This window comes from Eptatretus burgeri, chromosome 4 (assembly GCF_056783735.1).
Source record: "Eptatretus burgeri isolate ZD-2024b chromosome 4, Ebu_testis_v1, whole genome shotgun sequence".
Lineage (NCBI taxonomy): Eukaryota > Metazoa > Chordata > Myxini > Myxiniformes > Myxinidae > Eptatretus > Eptatretus burgeri.
The window spans coordinates 94,034,379-94,047,354 of NC_140964.1; the positions used below are offsets into that span (position 1 = coordinate 94,034,379).

At 43.3% G+C, this 12,976-nt stretch overlaps 1 long non-coding RNA gene across 2 annotated transcripts in view; it reads left to right on the forward strand.

Annotated features, from left to right (window-relative positions):
* The first annotated feature begins 4,665 nt into the window (after positions 1–4,665).
* Positions 4,666–12,976, forward strand: part of LOC147028700 (uncharacterized) — a 290,211-nt gene continuing 281,900 nt past the window's right edge. For both annotated transcript variants that reach the window (XR_015056939.1, XR_015056940.1), the window contains exon 1: positions 4,666–4,800. This is a non-coding gene — a long non-coding RNA (uncharacterized LOC147028700). The remainder of the gene's footprint in view (positions 4,801–12,976) is intronic.

A 12,976-nucleotide genomic window follows, 5' to 3' on the forward strand; every position in this document is an offset into this window, starting at 1 on the left:
ATGCCGAACTTCTCAAGGTTGGTGGAAATGCTGCACTCGTGTCATTGCATCATCTGGAACACAGGCATCATCCCAACTGATTGGAAGAGGGGCCTTGTTGTCCCTCTCTGGAAAGGGAAGGGTGATCACCAAGACTGCAACAACTACCGAGGGGTGACGCCGCTCGTAGTGCCGGGCAAGGTCTTTGCTAGGATAATTCTTGATATGGTTCGCCACCATCTGCTTGAGCACCAGCGTCCAGAGCGGTCAGGCTTTACACCAAAGAGGTTAACAATTGACCGTATCCTTGCTCTTCGTGTCCTCACCGAACGTAGTCGAGAGTTTCGGCAGGGGCTGCTTGCAGCCTATGTTGATCTCTGTAAAGCGTTCGATTCAGTGAATCGGGATGTCCTTTGGAGGATTCTTGGTCTTCGTGGGGTGCCACCAAAACTGATCGATCTGATGTCTGAACTCTACTCTGGTACTGAGAGTGCTGTGAAGTGTGGTGGTACCACCTCTGACTTATTTCCAGTTGTTACTGGAGTTCGTCAGGGGTGTGTACTGGCCCCCACACTTTTCAGCACTTGTATGGACTGGATTTTAGGGAGGCTGTCGGAGAGATCAAGCTGCGGTGCATCGTTTGGGAATGTCAAGATCTCGGACCTTGATTTCGCAGATGATACAGTTGTCTTTGCAGAGACTTTAGATATCCTTTTGGGGGCCCTCGAGGTGCTGAATGAGGAGTCGGAGCCGCTAGGATTACTGGTTTCTTTGGTCAAAACTAAGATCCAGGCTTTCAAGGACATCTTGGATGCTGCTGTCCTGTCTGTACCTGTTTGTGATGAGGATGTTGAGGTCACGGAGTGATTCACTTACCTTGGCAGTGATATTCATGTCTCTGCTGGCTGTGAGGCAGAGGTCAACAGACGTCTGGGTCAAGCCTGGGGAGTCATTGATTCACTGGATCATGGGGTGTGGCGCTGCCCGTACCTGTGCGGGAGGACGAAAGTCCAAGTCTTCAGGTCCTTGGTGCTTCCAGTCTTGCTCTATGGATGTGAGACTTGGACTGTGACCAGGGATCTGAGACGGAGACTTAATTCCTTTGGTACCAGGTCTCTTCAGGGAATCCTTGGCTATCGCTGGTCGGATTTTGTGTCCAACGAGAGGTTGCTGAGAGAGACTCAAATGAGATTTGTTATCTGCATCGTCCGTGAGCATCAGTTGCGGCTGTATGGACATGTGACTCATTTTCCTGATGCTGATCCTGCTCACCACATTCAGCGAGGAAGCCTCGTGAGTGAAGGAGGCCAATGGGCCGACCACATTGCTCGTTAGTTGCAGCAGGTTGGTCTGCATCTTACGGAGATGGGGATGGGCCAGGCATCTGTCTCGGGGATGGCCAGACAGAGGCCCCTGGATTACCGGCAGAAAGTGGACGCAGCGACGCGCTGCTCTGATGCATGCTACCATACCTGACCTTGACCTGCCAAAAACGATATAATCGCATGATATTTCAAAAATGTATTGTGCCCAATATGTTCTCGTGGATCAGGCATTACGTGGCGGAGGTATGTGCTCTACCGAGTCGCCTTTTCATTGTTATTACTTTCCTTTTTTTCTTTTTTGAATTATTTCCTCTTTACTTACAGGATGTTTAGTTTTAACCTCATTTCTTCATTAACAGGCACAATACACCCCACATGATGTTGTTTCAATTCCACTCATTTTAAAGTCCTCTGCATTTCTTTACAATCTATTATTCTCCCAATCTATACAAATTTCAGAAACTTTTTCCTGTATAAATTATAAAATATGATACATTCAATAACAGGTGTAAAGTTACAAACATTTGCTCAACTCAATTTAAATGCGATGGGCTGTGGGATAGCTTGGTTGATGTCGTGCTTGCTTCTAAACCACTTGGCATTGGGTTTGACACTGTATTTGATGAAAACTGTTGTTTGGTGAGATACTCGGGGGGAGGGGGGGAATCTGACTTCTTTATTCAGAGGCAATCTTGATATTTTTGGGGGGATTTTCTTTAATTGTGCCCATGACCTGACCCTGGGTACTACTAACACGTGTACCAAATTTTGTGGATATTGGGCCAGCCCTGTTTTTTATATGATTTTCAGATGTACTTAATACATGCAGAGAATTGCCTTATTTAATGTAGTCTGATTTCTTAACATATATCGAGGCTATAGATGATGACATGGGGGTTGAGAGGCCAATTCATCAAAAATGCAGCAGAAGGGAACAAGCAGACAAGGAACAGACAAAAAGCTGAGACATTTGGCTCAGACAAAGGAACAGAGAGGGTCAGTAGATAAAGGACATGTGAGTAGATAGGAAAAGCTGACAAATGGTAAATGTGGGAGAAGTGCTGGTGAGCTGGAGAGGCAAGTAAATAATGGCGGAAAGGACCAAGAATTGGAATTGGGGTTGTCATGAGATGGTGATTGCTCACCGTCGTAAAAGGATACAGGAGAGGCCGACTGGACATGCTCAGGGAGGCAATTCCAGAGTCAGAAGAAGAGGAGGGGTGATACAAAAAGAGTGGAGCGGTTAGCCAAGATTTGCGGAGGCCAACAAGGTGTGGATTTATGCCTGAGCAAGTGCGACATGGCGGGGCTTGAGGGCTGGTGGGGTAAATCCGGATAAGATATGAGGCAGCAAGAAATTTGCACTATATTACAAATTATCTTGTATGGATTGTGTGTAAAGTTGAGTAACATGCTGCATCGGAGCTCTTTTTGGTTTAAAACCAACAATCAGGCTCCATTTGGTAGTTGATTGCTACAACATTTCAACAAAGGTTTGAAATGAATTTGGTTCAGGACTAATCCAAGGATAAAACGCACCTCTTACCTTATAAAAAGGACAACATAAAAGATAATGAAAAATGACACCCTTGCCAGGAGATCCACCTCTTATTTCACTTCTGTTCAAATTAAGTACTGTACAATGAAACCCATTTTCGAAAACCTTCTCCCACAAAAAAGGCTGACATCATGCTGCCTTTCTTGCCTTATTTTCTTTTGCTATTGGACAGATCACCGGCAAGGAAGCAGATGTATGTCTGGGTAGACTGTATCACCATGCGGTCTGCCCATTGGCCTTGCTGCTTGCGGCTGAGAGTGCATGGGTTGTTTATTCAGCTGCTTATTATGGAGTGGAAAATTGGCCCAGGCTATGACAACTCACCCACACTCGCCGCCTGCGAGATATCAGCTTGACGGCATTGAAACAAAACAAAAAAACAATGAATATTGGATAGGGATAGGGTTGAGGGGGTGGGGGGGGAGGTGGTCTGGTGATGGGAGTAGGAATAACCTTCTTTGTAATTGTGTCACTGGTCTTTCTCCTTGCAATACCGTTCTACCGATGACAAGGATAAGACAGACAATCTGCAATCAACCAATCGTGTGTTTCTGGAGATTGGGCAGCTGTTATCATAATCCAGAAAGCTTGGTGTTTCCCAGTACAGAAATAATTTGCCGAGCTTGCACCTGGTGCAAAGAGACGTGCGATTATTTCATAACACAGGAGAAACTTGTCGGTGGAACATAAAATATTAAAAGGTAATTTTGCATTTTTTAGCCTAAGATGCTTGGTGATGATCTGGTGGTGACTCATCGGTCTTACACACTCTTGGATTCTCTAATGGCATGTGGGTAGATTTAAACGCCCACAATTCTTATCAGGAACTAATTTTATGGAACTCTACAACATCACTGAACCTTGTCCGATGGTCATACGCAGAGAATTGCATGGGCAAAGACCTAAATCTCAGGGGAGAGGGAGGTGCAAGGGGGATGGATCCTCCTTTTTAAACTCAAATTTCTACCGCCGTGATGTACTTTCCTCTGGCAGGACATGTCAATGTCAAGACCAATATAGCATCTGAGGGCTATTACAGGCTTGTAATATTACAGGCTTGCCAAGTCGCTTGGGATTAACCTGCAGGATAAAGTAAACTTTCAAGTTTACCATGTGATCAGAAGGGTGAGTGGGTCCTGTTCTAAATTAATATTTTTCTCATTCGGGGTAATTAGCAAGCACCCCGACTGAACCAATTGTGAAACAGCACTATGACTGTAAAACTAATGGTAAAAATTAAAATAATAATTACAAAAGAGTCAATTTTGCATTGTGAGTTTACAACAGCCTTGTGCTTCGTCATCAGGCCAACAGCTCAATGAGGTTAAAAACCAGGAAAGGTCCTTGTGAGGAAAGGTGATTAACCCTACCTGGATATTTTGGTGGAAATTAGAATTGGGTCAAGTTTTTTTTGGTTACAAAGGCCTACTTTTATTCAAACGCCCACAAAGAAATAAAAAAACATTTTCTGGTACCATGATTCACTAGAAAGCAAGGCGAGGAGGGAAACCTGCTTCACTACCCTCTAAAATTACTCCGGTATGCCACATCTTGCCTGCAAGTCATCAGGACAGCAGTTTGCAACCATATCCTATTCCCTTAAAGGTTAAAACTCTGACACACCAGCTCAACAAGAACTGATTATTTAAGAATAAATTTATTTATTTATTCAGAATATATTATTGTGTTGGGCAAATCTTGGCAAAATAAGTAAATAGATAAATTAACAGAAAAAAAACCAACAATAAATAAATAAATAAATAAATAAATGCCCTCCCATCAAGGAAGGCGATCCTGACAGAACTATTGTGGCAGACGTCCTGCTTCGGTCTGCAGTGCTGTGCTCAATTGCTTTGGACAGCGGCATGAGAAAACATCTTTGAGCCTCGCGGGGAGCGAGGAACTTCAGGGATAATTCCATTTGGGACTTGTAATGAGGTTAGTGATTGTACCAGTGGCTGACTTGGGAGTAAACAGATACGATGCAGGCCATGCTCAGCTTTGTGGGAGACAGCTGCATGGCATGTAGCTTCCAATATGGGGTCACTCATCATCGGTCTTAATTGCCACGTTGCTAGAACCCTTGAATGTCTCCACGACAGTGACCCATTATTACATTCTGGTGCAATTTCATTTCCCTGAAGCGCATCATTCATCTTGTGACAATGCATGCAAGTGCTACTGAAAGGGAACGAACAGATCTGGCCGACACCATTGGACAATTCATGGCCTTGAGTTGGAAGATGTAGTATCACTGACTAGCAATAGAGTTATATCCTTTACAAATTATTTCAAAATGCCTGAATGTGAGCTGACTCGCCCTCATTTTACTTCCAAATGGAATTTAGTCTGAGTATAATTGCCATCTATTGGCTGGTGCAATGTCATCAAAAGGCGCTTTACACCTCTTAAAAACGGATAATAATATGAATGTCTCCCCACATGGTAAGGGTGGTGGACTTGGGATCTTATGATCCTGAGTTTAAATCCCACTTGGCTTTTAAATTAATAGCAGGTAGGGTTGACTCTGCCTGTCATCCTTCTGAGATCGGCAAAATGAGTGCCAGCTTGATGGTATCCTGTGTCGGAGGGGCGACCTGTACAGGATTGTGCCCAATAGCAAAGGAGACTGCTCTGCACAGAGGATGGTCCCCGTGGATGGATGGATGGTCTCCCCCACAGTCATTTTTGACTGAAATAATTCAAAATATATTAGCAGGGTATGCTTACACATTGTAAGCAATAACGAACCGTGCTTCTTCATTTTCTCGGGTCGCTCACCTACATTTGATTTTTCATTTATTTATTTTCATTTATTTACATTTTCATTTCCTGATGCTTTCCGATGGTTCTGCGATTTTTCTTGATGTATTGGCTTCGATGTCCTTCGGCATGCAAAATTACCATGCTTCCGCATTTTCTCATGTTGCTCACCTGCATCTTTTTTTCATTCTTTCCATTTATTTATTTAGATTTATTTGTATTTTCATTTACGGATGCTTTCCAACAGTTCTGTGAGTTTTCCCGGTGTATCAGCTTCGATGTCCATCAGCATGCAAAATTTTAAGTTTCTACGTCACACGGAAAGTACCGATCTTCAGTAACAGTCAGTAAATGATTCAGTGGTTAGAAAGAGCTTCATATATGAGATATTTTTTGCTTACAGAATTATGATGAGCCCCATGGGTTTTTCCTGGCCCTAGGCTACCTTGTACATTCTAATATATGTTCTGCACTGACCTCCATGGTTGAGACATAATATTAAGAGACATCACTGACAAAGCCATAGATTTTTTTTGTTTGTTTCCGAATATTTACCATTATTTCTCATCTCGAGCATTTCATCAGAGCATTAAAATCACGATGGAATTTCTTGTAATAACCATACTCAGTGCTGTTGAGCATTCGTGAACTTTTTCAGAAATTTTTGTAATCGTTTTTGAGCTGCCGGAAAACAACCTGCAGGCCTCATCATGTTGCCTGCAAAGACAATCACGTTTTAGGATTTGCTGGACCTCACATTGTTACTCGATATGCGTTTAGACTCTCTCTCTCTCTCTCTCTCTCTCTCTCTCTCTCTCTCTCTCTCTCTCTCTCTCTCTCTCTCTCTCTCTCTCTCTCTCTCTCTCTCTCTCTCTCTCTGTCTCTCTGTCTGTTGGGTAGTCGATCTTGTCGAAAAAAAAAGCTAAAATATTTTAAAAAATTTTTTTTGAGATTTGTTCTACCCTTATTATCAGTATTTAAAGTGGCGATTTCAGTTAATACAATGGCGATTTCGATGAAACTTGGTTGGTAGGTTCATACCATGACCTAGTTGTGTGCAAATGAGAACCGTTGCTGTGGACATCACCATTGCCTAGCAACGGGACTTTGAAATTTTAGAAAAATCATAAAAAAATTATTTTTTCGAAAATCAAAAATCGGGCCACGAGCGACTGTGGGCAGTACATTTAGCCATATTGTCAAAAACTTCCAGCCGGATCCGATGAAAACTGTCAGAGAAGATAGACTTTGAATGAACCCTGGTCGAAAACAATAAAAAAACGAAGTTCATTATATCTCAGAGACTATGAGTCAGATATACATGAAACTGGTATGGTAGGTTTAGGGTATGTCCTAGTTATGTGTGAGAAAGAACCGTTGCTATGGACCCCTCCGTTGCTTAGCAACGGCCGAAAAACCTCTAAATGTGGGGGTATTTTAACGAAAAAACAATCTGCAGCATTAACCCTTGAAGCTGGAATCATGAATTTTCTTGTGCTTAATCCTCAGGTCATTCCCCATCGAACGGGCCCATCGCATTAGGTTCTATTGGGTAGTCGACTACCCATGTCCACCTACCTGCTTGTCTCTGTCTGTCTCTCTGTCTGCCTCTCTCTCTGTCTCTCTTTCTCTCTCTGTCTTTGTCTTTCTTTCTCTCTGTCTCTGCCTCTCTCTGTCTGTCTCTGTTGCTCTGTTTGAATAGTTCATCTTTGATGAAATTCAGATAATTGTTTGTTATCAGGCACAACTGTTTTCAACTGTTACTTTATCTTAAAGGTCGCCTTCAGGCAGGTGACTCCCTTTATGCTTACTCTCACATTCTCTACACAAAGAGGTCTCCGAGGGCACAGTGCTCCATAAGAGTTGGCTTGAGGAAAGTTCTTCAATTGCACAAGGCTATGTTATTTAACCGGCTCAAGTCTTGACAAAGTCTTGCATTCCGATGTGATTTAATATTGTCCTTTTACATTGGCCTGTCGACCGGCACACATCCGGCAGTCTGACATTTTTCAAGAGTTTAATTTATGTTCCACCAAGAAACGTGCTGTGCTACAAATCCTCTCACTCAATGCAAGCAGCAGCGTGACTTGCTCACTGATGGGAACAGTGGAAATTTTTGTAAAAATAATTATCAGATGTATTAGGATTGTCTTTAGTGACCAAAAGCTGTACACACATCTCACTACCACCTTTTCCATTGTTAAAATTTTATTCTGATTAGATGACTGACTTCTCAGTGTCCTGGTTCAGAATCAGACCTCCACTAAGGTAGGATTTTATGAATCTGATGACTGTGTACTGGTACACAATTAATTGCTTTTTTGGAAGATACTGCAGGAGCTTTAATGTCCATAGGTAAATGTGAGGAGATGGGAAAGCAGGCTTAAGATTCTTTTAAATAACAGCATGCTGACTGAAGCATTGTACTGCTTGCAAGGCACAAGCATGATTTCTTTGGAGTCATGTTGGGGATCAAAGTCACATGAGACAGCTCAAAGGCAATTACATCACTTATAATATATTCTCTATGTATATATAACTAGAGCGAAGTCGATGGTACGCCATCCCAAATCCCCACGCTTCCAACGTAAAGCAAAGTTTAAACATGGCAAAAGGTTCCACCAGAAATGACCCCATATCAAATTTTGAGTTGAATTTTTTTCCCCGTGTTGACCCATGTGACACTAAGTTCCCACCCCTGGGGCATGAATTGAGAGTCAAATCCAAAAAAATAGTTGCATATTTTATGCGTCTTCCAATGTTGATTGCATGTACAAAGTTTCATTTGACATGTTAAAAAATGTGCCCGTAATTGCATTTTTCAGTATTTGACCTTTTGACGCTGCCCCAGGAAGCATGGTCAAAAATGACACTGCGCGAGCACCTTCTTGCCATGTGGTGATCATAATCACCAAGTTTGATGAATTTCTACATAACTGTTGAGGAGGAGATAGCGTGACGTGACGGACGGCGAGGCAGACAAACAGAGCCGATTTCAAAAAAGTGTGAGGATAATAATATCTTTGTCATATATGTATATATATATATATATATATATATATATATATATATATATATATATATATATATATATATATATATATATATATATATATATATATATATATATATATATATATGGTGGTCGAAAAACAGCAAAAAAAAATAAAAATTAAGATGTCGTCTCCACAAGCCTTAAATTATTCCACTCTGATTCAGTAACGCGCATAAAAAAATTAAAGTTGATTGGAGGTGATTTAGAGGGCGCTCCATATTATGACTTTTAGTTTCATGAGTTGGTTAAATTAGGGTATGGTCAGGTACGATTACGGGTACTTCTGGATGTCTGAGGTGGAAATGGAGTGCATTTTCGAACTCTATGGGGTCGATTTACTGTAAGAAATGACTGCAGCGACGTTAAATTCACTACCATTTCGAAAATATGACCTAAAACAAGATTTATCATTACTCTTGATAATTCTTGATAGGGTTCTCGGATAATTTTGACAGGGTTTGCCACCATCTGCTTGAGCACCAGCGTCCAGAGCAGTCAGGCTTTACACCAAAGAGGTCAACGATTGACCGTATCCTTGCTCTTCGTGTCCTCACCGAACGCAGACGAGAGTTTCAGCAGGGGCTGCTTGCAGCCTATGTTGATCTCTATAAAGCATTCGATTCAGTAAATCGGGACATCCTCTGGAGGATTCTTGGTCTTCGTGGGGTACCACCAAAACTGATCGATCTGATGTCTGAACTCTACTCTGGTACTGAGAGTGCTGTGAAATGTGGTGGTACCATCTCTGACTTATTTCCAGTTGTTACTGGAGTTCGTCAGGGGTGTGTACTGGCCCCCACACTTTTCAACACTTGTATGGACTGGATTTTAGGGAGGATGTCGGAGAGATCAAGCTGCGGTGCATCGTTTGGGAATGTCAAGATCTCGGACCTTGATTTTGCAGATGATGCAGTCATCTTTGCGGAGACTTTAGATATCCTTTTGAGGGCCCTCGAGGAGCTGAATGAGCAGTCAGAGCCGTTGGGATTACGGGTTTCTTGGGCCAAAACTAAGATCCAGGCTTTCGGTGACATCCTGGATGCTGCTGTCCTGTCTGTGCCTGTTTGTGGTGAGGATGTTGAGGTCGTGGAGAGATTCACTTCCCTTGGCAGTGATATTCATGTCTCTGCTGGCTGTGAGTCAGAGGTCAATAGACGTCTGGGTCAGGCCTCGGGAGTCATGGATTCACTGGATCATGGGGTGTGGCGCTGCCGGTACCTGTGCGGGAGGACGAAAGTCCGAGTCTTCAGGTCCTTGGTACTTCCAGTCTTGCTCTATGGATGCGAGACTTGGACCCTGACCAAGGATCTGAGATCGAGACTTAATTCCTTTTGTACCAGGTCTCTTCGGAGAATCCTTGGCTATCGCTCGTCGGATTTTGTGTCCAACGAGCGGTTGCTGAGAGAGACTTGGATGAGATTTGTTACCTGCATAGTACGTGAGCGACAGTTGCGGCTGTATGGACATGTGGCTCGTTTTCCTGACGCTGATCCTGCACACCAGATTCTCTCAGTGAGGGAGTCTCATGAGTGGAGGAGGCCAGTGGGCCGACTACGTGCCTCGTGGTTGCAGCAGGTTGACCATCATCTCAAGGAGATGGGGATGGGCCTGGCATCTGCCTGGGGGATGGCCAGCAGAGGCCCCTGGAGTACCGGCGGAAAGTGGACGCAGCGACGCGCTGTTCTGGCACATGCTCCCATACCTGACCTGACCTATCATTACTGGAGTTGAGTAACTAATCTTACTCATTTCGATATTTTCAAATCTATAATTAATTTGTTGTCTGACTAAACATTTCTTAGAGTAAATCGACCCCACTAAGTTCGAGAATGCAATCCATTTTCACCTCGGAAGTTTAGAAGTGTACGGATTCACATCTCATCATACCCTAATTTTTCAATCAATGGAATTACAAACTATCAGAATATTTCGTGACATCTATCTATAATTCCAGCAATCTCTGTGTGTCTGTGTGTGTGTGTCTGTGTGTGTGTATGTGTGTGTGTGTATGTGTGTGTGTCAGTGTGTGTGTGTCAGTGTGTGTGTGTGTGTGTCAGTGTGTGTGTGTGTGTGTGTGTGTGTGTGTGTGTGTGTGTGTGTGTGTCCGATCTAATTGAAACTTGCCAGATATATTGCTGGGGACCTGAGGATGTGCCTTTTCAAGGTTTGATATTAATCGGACAAGTGCCTCCCAAGTCATGGCCATTTATTTACCAACCAATGACAAGACACGTTGTTGCGTGGGCGTGGCCGATGGGAGAAGGGAACCTCAGCCGCGTTCCCCATTACGGGTTACAACGTACGGGCTTCCGGAGATTGATGACTTCGTGTATTCTAATAACTTCTGGATTTCTTATGCGCATTTATAGATAAACACAATGCCACTGGTTATGATCGTTTTCATATTAGACGGTGCATACATTTCGGTAACATCAGAGTGAGCTGGTATGCTCCGAACCAGGAAGTAAAAATTTTTTCTCTCTTCTCTTCTCTTTTTGTTTTTCCTTGCGAGGACATTGCCAAAAGGCAAAATACGTTGGCACTAATTGAATAATTGGCCATTAAAACTAAATTGCGAATAATCGTAATTGCGATATGCGAACTTCCGGGCCACGCACGTACGGGCACGCGAGAGCGAAGAAACGGCCTGTGTGGTTGTTGTTTCTTGCTCGCGGTTTGAATATTTATTTATTAATTATTTTATTTTTTTATTTTTACAGGCACGTACTAGTTTACCAAATACCACTATCATCTCCGCCTCTATTGCTATCTCCACTCCTGCCTGAACTTATTTCTAGCCGGCACAACATCCAGTGTTTTAGATTCAATAATTCACGAAAAATATGTGAGTTATTTATTTAGTTATTATCTATCTATAATTCCAGCAATCTCTGTGTGTTTGTTTGTCTGTCTGCGACCGCCGTCTCTCGATGACCGCCGGTCCGATCTCATTGAAACTTGCCAGGAATATTGCCGGGGACCCGCGGATGTGCCTTTTTGAGGTTTGATATCAATCGGACGAGCGGTTCCCAAGTTATGGCCATTTTATTGCTTTTTCAGTGTTGAAAAGGTGTATATATAGCAGCTGAAGGCGTCGTTCCACCTTCTCACCTTATCATGCCAATTTTTTCCCAAATTATTAAAAACCAGACGACTGCCGGTCCGATCAGATTGAAACTTGCCAGGAATATTGCCGGGGCCCCGCGGATGTGCCTTTTTGAGGTTTGATATCGATCGGACAAGCGGTTCCCAAGTTACGGCCACTTATCTGTCGACCAATGACAAGACACGGTGCAATGACATCACGAATGACGTCACAATTAATATTTATTTATTTATTTATTTATTTTTTACACGATTGACGGTCCGATCTGATTGAAACTTGCCAAGAATATTTCTGGGGGCCCGCGGATGTGCCTTTTCAAGGTTTTATATTAATCGGATAAGCAGTTCCCAAGTTATGGCCATTTACCTGTCGACCAATGACAAGACACGGTGCTATGACGTCACGAATGACGTCACAATTAATGTTTATGTATTTATTTTTTATTATTATTTTTTTGCACGATTGACGGTCCGATCTGATTGAATCTTGCCAGGAATATTGCTGGGGACCCGCGGATGTGCCTTTTCGAGGTTTGATATGAATCGGACGAGCGGTTCCCAAGTTACGGCCATTTATCTATCGACCAATATCTGCGAGAGAGGGGCGAGAGAGGAGGGGGAGAAAGGAAGGGCGAGACTAGGGGGAATAGGGGGGGAGAGAGAGGGGGCGAGAGAGGGGGGTGAGAGTGGGGGGTGTGAGAGAGGGGGATGAGAGTGGGGGGCGAGAGAGGGGGGCGAGAGAGAGGGGCGAGAGAGAGAGGGGGTGAGACAGGAGGGCGAGAGAGGAGCGAGAGAGAGCTGAACATACTGGCACTCACCTATGGGCACGCACCTACGGGCCCACCACTACGGGCCCTTACTAGTTATATTAAATTAGGGTATGGTGAGATGCGAATCCGCACACTTCTGAACTTCCTCGGTGAAAATGGACTGCATTTTCGAACTCAGTGGGATCGATTTACTCAAAGAAATGTTTAGACGGACAACAAATTAATTATAGATTAGAAAATATCGAAATGAGTAGGCTTAGTTACTCAACTTCAGTAATGATAAATCTTGTTTTCGGTCATATTTTCGAAATGGTAGTGAATTCAATGTCGGTGCAGTCATTTCTTAGAGTAAATCGACCCATAGAGTTCGAAAATGCACTCTATTTCCACCTCGGACATCCAGAAGTAACCGTCATCGTAC